Source organism: Bombina bombina, chromosome 2, assembly GCF_027579735.1.
Source record: "Bombina bombina isolate aBomBom1 chromosome 2, aBomBom1.pri, whole genome shotgun sequence".
Classification (NCBI taxonomy): domain Eukaryota; kingdom Metazoa; phylum Chordata; class Amphibia; order Anura; family Bombinatoridae; genus Bombina; species Bombina bombina.
In genome coordinates, this window is record NC_069500.1 from 1422099161 (window position 1) to 1422112352 (window position 13192).

Below are 13192 nucleotides of genomic sequence, written 5' to 3' on the forward strand. Positions count from 1 at the left end.
CAATGTGCAGGATTGCGGATATAGGGGTTTTTTACGCGTCAGGTTTATTTTTGGGAGGCGGGTTAGACTTTTACGGGAGATTTAACTTTTTTCTTTTCTTATGCAACGGCAGTTTCTAAAGTGCCTTAAGTCACCGGCGACTCCAGGAAATGTGTATTTACGCACATTTCTGGAGATCGCTAGTTTAACTGACTTACTGAACTTTATGAACTGCCGGTGGGGTTTATGTGATTCCCCGATGTGATATTACGGGCGGCTGAAGCCAGCGCCGCATATGTAATCTCGCCCCAGGTCTCAATAAACACTATATGCTGTGTGTGTTGTAGGAGAGTGTGTGTTACATAAGAGTGTGTGTGATGTGTTGTAGGAGAGTGTATGTGGTGTGTGTGTTTTGTAGGAGAGTGTATGTGGTGTGTGTGTTTTGTAGGAGAGTGTGTATGGTGTATGTGTTGTAGGAGGGTGTGTGTGTTACATAAGAGTGTGTGTGATGTGTTGTAGGAGAGTGTATGTGGTGTGTATGTGTTGTAGGAGAGTGTGTATGGTGTATGTGTTGTTGGACCGTGTGTGTATGGTGTATGTGTTGTAGGAGAGTGTGTGTGGTGTGTGTGTTTTGTAGGAGAGTGTGTTTTGTGTGTTGTAGGAGAGTGTGTGTGGTGTGTGTGTTTTGTAGGAGAGTGTGTTTTGTGTGTTGTAGGAGAGTGTGTGTGTGGTGTGTTGTAGGAGAATGTGTGTAGTGTGTGTGTTTTTTTTAGGAGAGCTTGTGTGGTGTGTGCGTGTTGTGGGTGGGTGAGTGTGTGTCGTGTGTGGTAGGAGAGTGTGTGTGATGTGTGTGTTGTAGGAAAGTGTGTGTGTTTTGTAGGAGAGTGTGTGTGGTGTGTGTTTTGTAGGAGAATGTGTGCAGTGTGTGTTTTTTTTTAGGAGAGTGTTTGTGGTGTGTGTGTGTTGTAGGTGAGTGTGTGTGGAGTGTGTGTTTTGTAGGAGAGTGTGTTTTGTGTGTTGTAGGAGAGTGTGTGTGGTGTGTGTTGTAGGAGAATGTGTGTAGTGTGTGTGTGTTTTTTAGGAGAGCTTGTGTGGAGTGTGCGTGTTGTAGGTGAGTGTGTGTGGTGTGTGGTAGGAGAGTGTGTGTGATGTGTGTGTGTTGTAGGAAAGTGTGTGTGTTTTGTAGGAGAGTGTGTGTGGTGTGTGTTTTGTAGGAGAATGTGTGCGGTGTGTGTTTTTTTTTTAGGAGAGTGTTTGTGGTGTGTGTGTGTTGTAGGTGAGTGTGTGTGGAGTGTGTGTTTTGTAGGAGAGTGTATGGGTTGTATGTGTTGTTGAAGGGTGTGTGTATGGTGTATGTGTTGTAGGAGAGTGTGTGTGGTGTGTGTGTTTTGTAGGAGAGTATGTATGGTGTATGTGTTGTAGGCGAGTGTGTGTGGTGTGTGTGTTTTGTAGGAGAGTGTGTTTTGTGTGTTGTAGGAGAGTGTGTGTGGTGTGTGTTGTAGGAGAATGTGTGTAGTGTGTGTGTTTTTTTTTCGGAGAGCTTGTGTGGTGTGTGCGTGTTGTAGGTGAGTGTGTGTCATGTGTGGTAGGAGAGTGTGTGTGATGTGTGTGTGTTGTAGGAAAGTGTGTGTGTTTTGTAGGAGAGTGTGTGTGGTGTGTGTTTTATAGGAGAATGTGTGCAGTGTGTGTTTTTTTTAGGAGAGTGTTTGTGGTGTGTGTGTGTTGTAGGTGAGTGTGTGTGGTGTGTGTGTTGTAGGAGAGTGTGTGTGTGTTTTAGGAGAGTGTGTGTGATGTGTGTGTATTGTGGGAAAGTGTGTCTGGTAGGCGAGTGTGTGCGGTGTGTGTTGTAGGAAAGTGTGTGTGTGTCATATGAGAGTGTGTGTGGTGTGTTTTAGCAGAGTGTGTGTGATGTGTGTGTATTGTAGGAAAGTGTGTGTGGTAGGCGAGTGTTTGAGGTGTGTGTTGTAGGAAAGTGTGTGTGTGTCATATGAGAGTGTGTGTGGTGTATGTGTGTGTTACCACCTTTTACAATATTTGACTACAATAATTTTAGTCACATTGACAAAAATTGCAGCTATCTTGTTGTATCATTTTCAGACCAAGCATAAAAATAGGGCTGCAAAGATATGTGGTATCATGGCACTGGGTCTTGGGGAAAACAGTTTGAAAATCCCTGCTATAGATTACGCTCCAGTTCCAATGCAAATGGGTTAAACACATAGTTAAAATAAGGTCCAGAACAGCAATGAACAAGCTGAACACATCAAGGTTAGCCAATAACAAGAAGCATATGTACATAGCAATCAATTACCACCTAGCTTCCAACAGTTTATTGTTGCCTTCATATGTGTGCTTTTCAACAAAGGATACCAATAGAAGAAAGTAAATTTGGCCGTAATAAATTGAAAAGTGTCTTAAAACTAAATGATGCATTTAATCTGCACTTTCATGCTTACTTCATCTTTGGTTAGGTAATATTTTTACTTGGCACTTTGTCTAGTGAGTTCATTTAGTGATATGCTGAACGCCTATGCCTCATTTGCCAGCCTGCATGGCACAGGTGGGGCTACCCTACCCTGCCCAGCTATGTCACACATCGGAGCTGCTTGTCTTGCTGTGACATCCATTAGCTCTGGGTACTCACTGGTCGGACGGCAGCCCCTGTCCCCCTCCTTATTTTTATCTTGACTAGTTAGGTGTTTACAGACCCGATAGCCGCTGCCAAGTATGATGTAGGAAGTTCACATTTCTAATGTTCTCTCTGAGGAGGTTTTATTACAACTTAAGGGGAGCAGCCAGCCCAGCTGTGAAAACAGCCCTTGGAGGGATTCCCATGTAAGCCCCTGAAACGATGCACATTTTCTAATCAATCCTTGAATTAATACGCTGCCCCGCCTCGGTCCTTGTAGCACTTAGTGATTCTTCCTCCCCACCTTGTTGTCTCCAGCATTTGGTTACCATTAGCCGGCACAATGGTGTGTAGGAGTCAGGATATGAGGTTTTGTGTTAGGTGTGGCAGAGAACAAAACACACATTTGTCTTAACCCTCACGTTCCCACCATATTGGTTCTTATTATAAATTCTATAACAGCAACAAATACTAAAACAAAGCAGTGTATAACCAATAATATATTAACTGAAAGGCAAAGTTCCACAACAGACTGTCCAGCCTAAGGCCGGGGGTCAGATTAGTCTGTATTGCTTTACATATCATCCTTACTGCCCCATAATGCATCATGTTTGTACCTCAGCCTTACAGAACTGAATGTTTTCTGGGATTAGTTTTATTGCTTTACATCTCCCCCCTACTGCCCCATAATGCATCATGTTTGTACCTCAGCCTTACAGAACTGAATGTTTACTGGGATTAGTTTTATTGCTTTACATCTCATCCCTACTGCCCCATAATGCATCATGTTTGTACCTCAGCCTTACAGAACTGAATGTTTACTGGGATTAGTTTTAGTGCTTTACATCTCCCCCCTACTGCCCCATAATGCATCATGTTTGTACCTCAGCCTTACAGAACTGAATGTTTACTGGGATTAGTTTTATTGCTTTACATCTCCCCCCTACTGCCCCATAATGCATCATGTTTGTACCTCAGCCTTACAGAACTGAATGTTTACTGGGATTAGTTTTATTGCTTTACATCTCACCCCTACTGCCCCATAATGCATCATGTTTGTACCTCAGCCTTACAGAACTGAATGTTTACTGGGATTAGTTTTATTGCTTTACATATCACCCCTACTGCCCCATAATGCATCATGTTTGTACCTCAGCCTTACAGAACTGAATGTTTACTGGGATTAGTTTTATTGCTTTACATCTCATCCCTACTGCCCCATAATGCATCATGTTTGTACCTCAGCCTTACAGAACTGAATGTTTACTGGGATTAGTTTTATTGCTTTACATCTCACCCCTACTGCCCCATAATGCATCATGTTTGTACCTCAGCCTTACAGAACTGAATGTTTACTGGGATTAGTCTGTATTGCTTTACATCTCACCCCTACTGCCCCATAATGCATCATGTTTGTACCTCAGCCTTACAGAACTGAATGTTTACTGGGATTAGTTTTATTGCTTTACATCTCACCCCTACTGCCCCATAATGCATCATGTTTGTACCTCAGCCTTACAGAACTGAATGTTTACTGGGATTAGTTTTATTGCTTTACATCTCCCCCCTACTGCCCCATAATGCATCATGTTTGTACCTCAGCCTTACAGAACTGAATGTTTACTGGGATTAGTTTTAGTGCTTTACATCTCATCCCTACTGCCCCATAATGCATCATGTTTGTACCTCAGCCTTACAGAACTGAATGTTTACTGGGATTAGTTTTAGTGCTTTACATCTCCCCCCTACTGCCCCATAATGCATCATGTTTGTACCTCAGCCTTACAGAACTGAATGTTTACTGGGATTAGTCTGTATTGCTTTACATCTCATCCTCTACTGTCCCATAATGCATCATGTTTGTACCTCAGCCTTACAGAACTGAATGTTTACTGGGATTAGTTTTATTGCTTTACATCTCCCCCCTACTGCCCCATAATGCATCATGTTTGTACCTCAGCCTTACAGAACTGAATGTTTACTGGGATTAGTTTTATTGCTTTACATCTCACCCCTACTGCCCCATAATGCATCATGTTTGTACCTCAGCCTTACAGAACTGAATGTTTACTGGGATTAGTTTTATTGCTTTACATATCACCCCTACTGCCCCATAATGCATCATGTTTGTACCTCAGCCTTACAGAACTGAATGTTTACTGGGATTAGTTTTATTGCTTTACATCTCACCCCTACTGCCCCATAATGCATCATGTTTGTACCTCAGCCTTACAGAACTGAATGTTTACTGGGATTAGTTTTATTGCTTTACATCTCACCCCTACTGCCCCATAATGCATCATGTTTGTACCTCAGCCTTACAGAACTGAATGTTTACTGGGATTAGTCTGTATTGCTTTACATCTCACCCCTACTGCCCCATAATGCATCATGTTTGTACCTCAGCCTTACAGAACTGAATGTTTACTGGGATTAGTTTTATTGCTTTACATCTCACCCCTACTGCCCCATAATGCATCATGTTTGTACCTCAGCCTTACAGAACTGAATGTTTACTGGGATTAGTTTTATTGCTTTACATCTCACCCCTACTGCCCCATAATGCATCATGTTTGTACCTCAGCCTTACAGAACTGAATGTTTCCTGGGTTTAGTTTTATTGCTTTACATCTCACCCCTACTGCCCCATAATGCATCATGTTTGTACCTCAGCCTTACAGAACTGAATGTTTACTGGGATTAGTCTGTATTGTTTTACATCTCACCCCTACTACCCCATAATGCATCATGTTTGTACCTCAGCCTTACAGAACTGAATGTTTACTGGGATTAGTTTTATTGCTTTACATCTCATCCCTACTGCCCCATAATGCATCATGTTTGTACCTCAGCCTTACAGAACTGAATGTTTACTGGGATTAGTCTGTATTGCTTTACTTCTCACCCCTACTACCCCATAATGCATCATGTTTGTACCTCAGCCTTACAGAACTGAATGTTTACTGGGATTAGTCTGTATTGCTTTACATCTCACCCCTACTGCCCCATAATGCATCATGTTTGTACCTCAGCCTTACAGAACTGAATGTTTACTGGGATTAGTTTTATTGCTTTACATCTCACCCCTACTACCCCATAATGCATCATGTTTGTACCTCAGCTTTACAGAACTGAATGTTTTCTGGGATTAGTCTGTATTGCTTTACATCTCACCCCTACTGCCCCATAATGCATCATGTTTGTACCTCAGCCTTACAGAACTGAATGTTTACTGGGATTAGTCTGTATTGCTTTACATATCATCCCTACTGCCCCATAATGCATCATGTTTGTACCTCAACCTTACAGAACTGAATGTTTACTGGGATTAGTCTGTATTGCTTTACATATCATCCCTACTGCCCCATAATGCATCATGTTTGTATCTCAGCCTTACAGAACTGAATGTTTACTGGGATTAGTTTTATTACTTTACATCTCACCCCTACTGCCCCATAATGCATCATGTTTGTACCTCAGCCTTACAGAACTGAATGTTTACTGGGATTAGTCTGTATTGCTTTACATCTCCCCCCTACTGCCCCATAATGCATCATGTTTGTACCTCAGCCTTACAGAACTGAATGTTTACTGGGATTAGTTTTATTGCTTTACATCTCACCCCTACTGCCCCATAATGCATCATGTTAGTACCTCAGCCTTACAGAACTGAATGTTTACTGGGATTAGTCTGTATTGCTTTACATATCATCCCTACTGCCCCATAATGCATCATGTTTGTACCTCAGCCTTACAGAACTGAATGTTTACTGGGATTAGTCTGTATTGCTTTACATCTCACCCCTACTGCCCATAATGCATCATGTTTGTACCTCAGCCTTACAGAACTGAATGTTTACTGGGATTAGTTTTATTGCTTTACATATCATCCCTACTGCCCCATAATGCATCATGTTTGTACCTCAGCCTTACAGAACTGAATGTTTACTGGGATTAGTCTGTATTGCTTTACATCTCACCCCTACTGCCCCATAATGCATCATGTTTGTATCTCAGCCTTACAGAACTGAATGTTTACTGGGATTAGTTTTATTGCTTTACATCTCACCCCTACTGCCCCATAATGCATCATGTTTGTATCTCAGCCTTACAGAACTGAATGTTTACTGGGATTAGTCTGTATTGCTTTACATATCATCCCTACTGCCCCATAATGCATCATGTTTGTACCTCAGCCTTACAGAACTGAATGTTTACTGGGATTAGTCTGTATTGCTTTACATCTCACCCCTACTGCCCATAATGCATCATGTTTGTACCTCAGCCTTACAGAACTGAATGTTTACTGGGATTAGTCTGTATTGCTTTACATATCATCCCTACTGCCCCATAATGCATCATGTTTATACCTCAGCCTTACAGAACTGAATGTTTACTGGGATTAGTCTGTATTGCTTTACATCTCACCCCTACTGCCCCATAATGCATCATGTTAGTACCTCAGCCTTACAGAACTGAATGTTTACTGGGATTAGTTTTATTGCTTTACATCTCACCCCTACTGCCCCATAATGCATCATGTTAGTACCTCAGCCTTACAGAACTGAATGTTTACTGGGATTAGTCTGTATTGCTTTACATATTATCCCTACTGCCCCATAATGCATCATGTTAGTACCTCAGCCTTACAGAACTGAATGTTTACTGGGATTAGTTTTATTGCTTTACATCTCACCCCTACTGCCCCATAATGCATCATGTTTGTACCTCAGCCTTAAAGAACTGAATGTTTACTGGGATTAGTCTGTATTGCTTTACATATCATCCCTACTGCCCCATAATGCATCATGTTTGTACCTCAGCCTTACAGAACTGAATGTTAACTGGGGTTAGTTTTATTGCTTTACATCTCACCCCTACTGCCCCATAATGCATCATGTTTGTATCTCAGCCTTACAGAACTGAATGTTTACTGGGATTAGTCTGTATTGCTTTACATCTCACCCCTACTGCCCCATAATGCATCATGTTTGTACCTCAGCCTTACAGAACTGAATGTTTACTGGGATTAGTCTGTATTGCTTTACATCTCACCCCTACTGCCCCATAATGCATCATGTTTGTATCTCAGCCTTACAGAACTGAATGTTTACTGGGATTAGTCTGTATTGCTTTACATCTCACCCCTACTGCCCCATAATGCATCATGTTTGTATCTCAGCCTTACAGAACTGAATGTTTTCTGGGATTAGTTTTATTGCTTTACATCTCACCCCTACTGCCCCATAATGCATCATGTTTGTATCTCAGCCTTACAGAACTGAATGTTTACTGGGATTAGTCTGTATTGCTTTACATCTCACCCCTACTGCCCCATAATGCATCATGTTTGTACCTCAGCCTTACAGAACTGAATGTTTACTGGGATTAGTTTTATTGCTTTACATATCATCCCTACTGCCCCATAATGCATCATGTTTGTACCTCAGCCTCACAGAACTGAATGTTTACTGGGATTAGTTTTATTGCTTTACATATCATCCCTACTGCCCCATAATGTATCATGTTTGTATCTCAGCCTTACAGAACTGAATGTTTACTGGGATTAGTCTGTATTGCTTTACATCTCACCCCTACTGCCCCATAATGCATCATGTTTGTACCTCAGCCTTACAAATCTGAATGTTTACTGGGATTAGTCTGTATTGCTTTACATCTCATCCTCTACTGCCCCATAATGCATCATGTTTGTACCTCAGCCTTACAGAACTGAATGTTTACTGGGATTAGTCTGTATTGCTTTACATCTCACCCCTACTGCCCCATAATGCATCATGTTTGTACCTCAGCCTTACAGAACTGAATGTTTACTGGGATTAGTCTGTATTGCTTTACATCTCACCCCTACTGCCCCATAATGCATCATGTTTGTACCTCAGCCTTACAGAACTGAATGTTTACTGGGATTAGTTTTATTGCTTTACATCTCACCCCTACTGCCCCATAATGCATCATGTTTGTACCTCAGCCTTACAGAACTGAATGTTTACTGGGATTAGTTTTATTGCTTTACATCTCACCCCTACTGCCCCATAATGCATCATGTTTGTATCTCAGCCTTACAGAACTGAATGTTTACTGGGATTAGTTTTATTGCTTTACATCTCACCCCTACTGCCCCATAATGCATCATGTTTGTACCTCAGCCTTACAGAACTGAATGTTTACTGGGATTAGTCTGTATTGCTTTACATCTCACCCCTACTGCCCCATAATGCATCATGATTGTACCTCAGCCTTACAGAACTGAATGTTTACTGGGATTAGTTTTATTGCTTTACATCTCACCCCTACTGCCCCATAATGCATCATGTTTGTACCTCAGCCTTACAGAACTGAATCTTTACTGGGATTAGTCTGTATTGCTTTACATCTCACCCCTACTGCCCCATAATGCATCATGTTTGTACCTCAGCCTTACAGAACTGAATGTTTACTGGGATTAGTCTGTATTGCTTTACATCTCACCCCTACTGCCCCATAATGCATCATGTTAGTACCTCAGCCTTACAGAACTGAATGTTTACTGGGATTAGTTTTATTGCTTTACATCTCACCCCTACTGCCCCATAATGCATCATGTTTGTACCTCAGCCTTACAGAACTGAATGTTTACTGGGATTAGTTTTATTGCTTTACATCTCACCCCTACTGCCCCATAATGCATCATGTTTGTACCTCAGCCTTACAGAACTGAATGTTTACTGGGATTAGTCTGTATTGCTTTACATCTCACCCCTACTGCCCCATAATGCATCATGTTTGTACCTCAGCCTTACAGAACTGAATGTTTACTGGGATTAGTCTGTATTGCTTTACATCTCACCCCTACTGCCCCATAATGCATCATGTTTGTACCTCAGCCTTACAGAACTGAATGTTTACTGGGATTAGTCTGTATTGCTTTACATCTCACCCCTACTGCCCCATAATGCATCATGTTTGTACCTCAGCCTTACAGAACTGAATGTTTACTGGGATTAGTCTGTATTGCTTTTCATCTCACCCCTACTGCCCCATAATGCATCATGTTTGTACCTCAGCCTTACAGAACTGAATGTTTACTGGGATTAGTCTGTATTGCTTTACATATCATCCTCTACTGCCCCATAATGCATCATGTTTGTACCTCAGCCTTACAGAACTGAATGTTTACTGGGATTAGTCTGTATTGCTTTACATCTCATCCCTACTGCCCCATAATGCATCATGTTTGTACCTCAGCCTTACAGAACTGAATGTTTACTGGGATTAGTTTTATTGCTTTACATCTCATCCCTACTGCCCCATAATGCATCATGTTTGTACCTCAGCCTTACAGAACTGAATGTTTACTGGGATTAGTCTGTATTGCTTTACATCTCACCCCTACTGCCCCATAATGCATCATGTTAGTACCTCAGCCTTACAGAACTGAATGTTTACTGGGATTAGTTTTATTGCTTTACATCTCACCCCTACTGCCCCATAATGCATCATGTTTGTACCTCAGCCTTACAGAACTGAATGTTTACTGGGATTAGTCTGTATTGCTTTACATCTTACCCCTACTGCCCCATAATGCATCATGTTTGTACCTCAGCCTTACAGAACTGAATGTTTACTGGGATTAGTTTTATTGCTTTACATCTCACCCCTACTGCCCCATAATGCATCATGTTTGTATCTCAGCCTTACAGAACTGAATGTTTACTGGGATTAGTTTTATTGCTTTACATCTCACCCCTACTACCCCATAATGCATCATGTTCGTATCTCAGCCTTACAGAACTGAATGTTTACTGGGATTAGTTTTATTGCTTTACATCTCACCCCTACTACCCCATAATGCATCATGTTTGTATCTCAGCCTTACAGAACTGAATTTTTACTGGGATTAGTTTTATTGCTTTACATCTCACCCCTACTGCCCCATAATGCATCATGTTTGTACCTCAGCCTTACAGAACTGAATGTTTACTGGGATTAGTCTGTATTGCTTTACATCTCACCCCTACTGCCCCATAATGCATCATGTTTGTACCTCAGCCTTACAGAACTGAATGTTTACTGGGATTAGTTTTATTGCTTTACATCTCACCCCTACTGCCCCATAATGCATCATGTTTGTACCTCAGCCTTACAGAATTGAATTTTTACTGGGATTAGTCTGTATTGCTTTACATCTCACCCCTACTGCCCCATAATGCATCATGTTTGTATCTCAGCCTTACAGAACTGAATGTTTACTGGGATTAGTTTTAGTGCTTTACATCTCACCCCTACTGCCCCATAATGCATCATGTTTGTACCTCAGCCTTACAGAACTGAATGTTTACTGGGATTAGTTTTATTGCTTTACATCTCACCCCTACTGCCCCATAATGCATCATGTTTGTACCTCAGCCTTACAGAACTGAATGTTTACTGGGATTAGTTTTATTGCTTTACATCTCACCCCTACTGCCCCATAATGCATCATGTTTGTACCTCAGCCTTACAGAACTGAATTTTTACTGGGATTAGTTTCATTGCTTTACATCTCACCCCTACTGCCCCATAATGCATCATGTTTGTACCTCAGCCTTACAGAACTCAATGTTTACTGGGATTAGTCTGTATTGTTTTACATCTCACCCCTACTGCCCCATAATGCATCATGTTTGTACCTCAGCCTTACAGAACTGAATGTTTACTGGGATTAGTTTTATTGCTTTACATCTCACCCCTACTGCCCCATAATGCATCATGTTTGTACCTCAGCCTTACAGAACTGAATGTTTACTGGGGTTAGTTTTATTGCTTTACATCTCACCCCTACTGCCCCATAATGCATCATGTTTGTATCTCAGCCTTACAGAACTGAATGTTTACTGGGATTAGTCTGTATTGCTTTACATCTCATCCTCTACTGTCCCATAATGCATCATGTTTGTACCTCAGCCTTACAGAACTGAATGTTTACTGGGGTTAGTTTTATTGCTTTACATCTCACCCCTACTGCCCCATAATGCATCATGTTTGTATCTCAGCCTTACAGAACTGAATGTTTACTGGGATTAGTTTTATTGCTTTACATCTCACCCCTACTGCCCCATAATGCATCATGTTTGTACCTCAGCCTTACAGAACTGAATGTTTACTGGGATTAGTCTGTATTGCTTTACATATCACCCCTACTGCCCCATAATGCATCATGTTTGTACCTCAGCCTTACAGAACTGAATGTTTACTGGGATTAGTCTGTATTGCTTTACATCTCACCCCTACTGCCCCATAATGCATCATGTTTGTACCTCAGCCTTACAGAACTGAATGTTTACTGGGATTAGTCTGTATTGTTTTACATCTCACCCCTACTACCCCATAATGCATCATGTTTGTACCTCAGCCTTACAGAACTGAATGTTTACTGGGATTAGTCTGTATTGCTTTACATCTCACCCCTACTGCCCCATAATGCATCATGTTTGTATCTCAGCCTTACAGAACTGAATGTTTACTGGGATTAGTTTTATTGCTTTACATCTCACCCCTACTGCCCCATAATGCATCATGTTTGTATCTCAGCCTTACAGAACTGAATGTTTACTGGGATTAGTCTGTATTGCTTTACATCTCACCCCTACTGCCCCATACTGCATCATGTTTGTATCTCAGCCTTACAGAACTGAATGTTTACTGGGATTAGTCTGTATTGCTTTACATCTCACCCCTACTGCCCCATAATGCATCATGTTTGTACCTCAGCCTTACAGAACTGAATTTTTACTGGGATTAGTCTGTATTGCTTTACATCTCATCCTCTACTGCCCCATAATGCATCATGTTTGTATCTCAGCCTTACAGAACTGAATGTTTACTGGGATTAGTCTGTATTGCTTTACATCTCACCCCTACTACCCCATAATGCATCATGTTTCTACCTCAGCCTTACAGAACTGAATTTTTACTGGGATTAGTCTGTATTGCTTTACATCTCACCCCTACTGCCCCATAATGCATCATGTTTGTACCTCAGCCTTACAGAACTGAATGTTTACTGGGATTAGTCTGTATTGCTTAAGGGAGTTAAAGGTTCAATGTCGTGCGGGTGCGGCAACTAACTTACATCCTAAATGTACCATAAATAAAGACAGGACAACAATATGGAGGTTAAGACCATATAGGTCAATTTTATTAACACGAGGCACTCCTTGACTGATTTAATTTAAAGCATCAAGGCCTTCTCCAAACTTTAAACTTTTCATTTACCCAGTACGGTAAATTACTATAACTCTTATTTAACTTTACTTAAACAGTTGAGCAGCAATGCCTAAACCTATATAACCCATATGAAGCGGGAAATAGCCCCCCAGGCAAACGGAGACAAAGCGGAGCCCAGCTACAACGCGGTACCAGATAGAAGGTTACATACTCGAGCTGTTCGGCCCCCCACAACCCAGGAAGCACTTTCCCCAAGCACGCGCCTGGGTACGTCACGCCCCCTGCAATGGCCGTCACTCCTCCCCGCTTTCTATCTGCCGCCTGGGATGCTACCGCCCGCCTTTAGGGTGCAACAACGCTCGAACCTTATGGGACCCT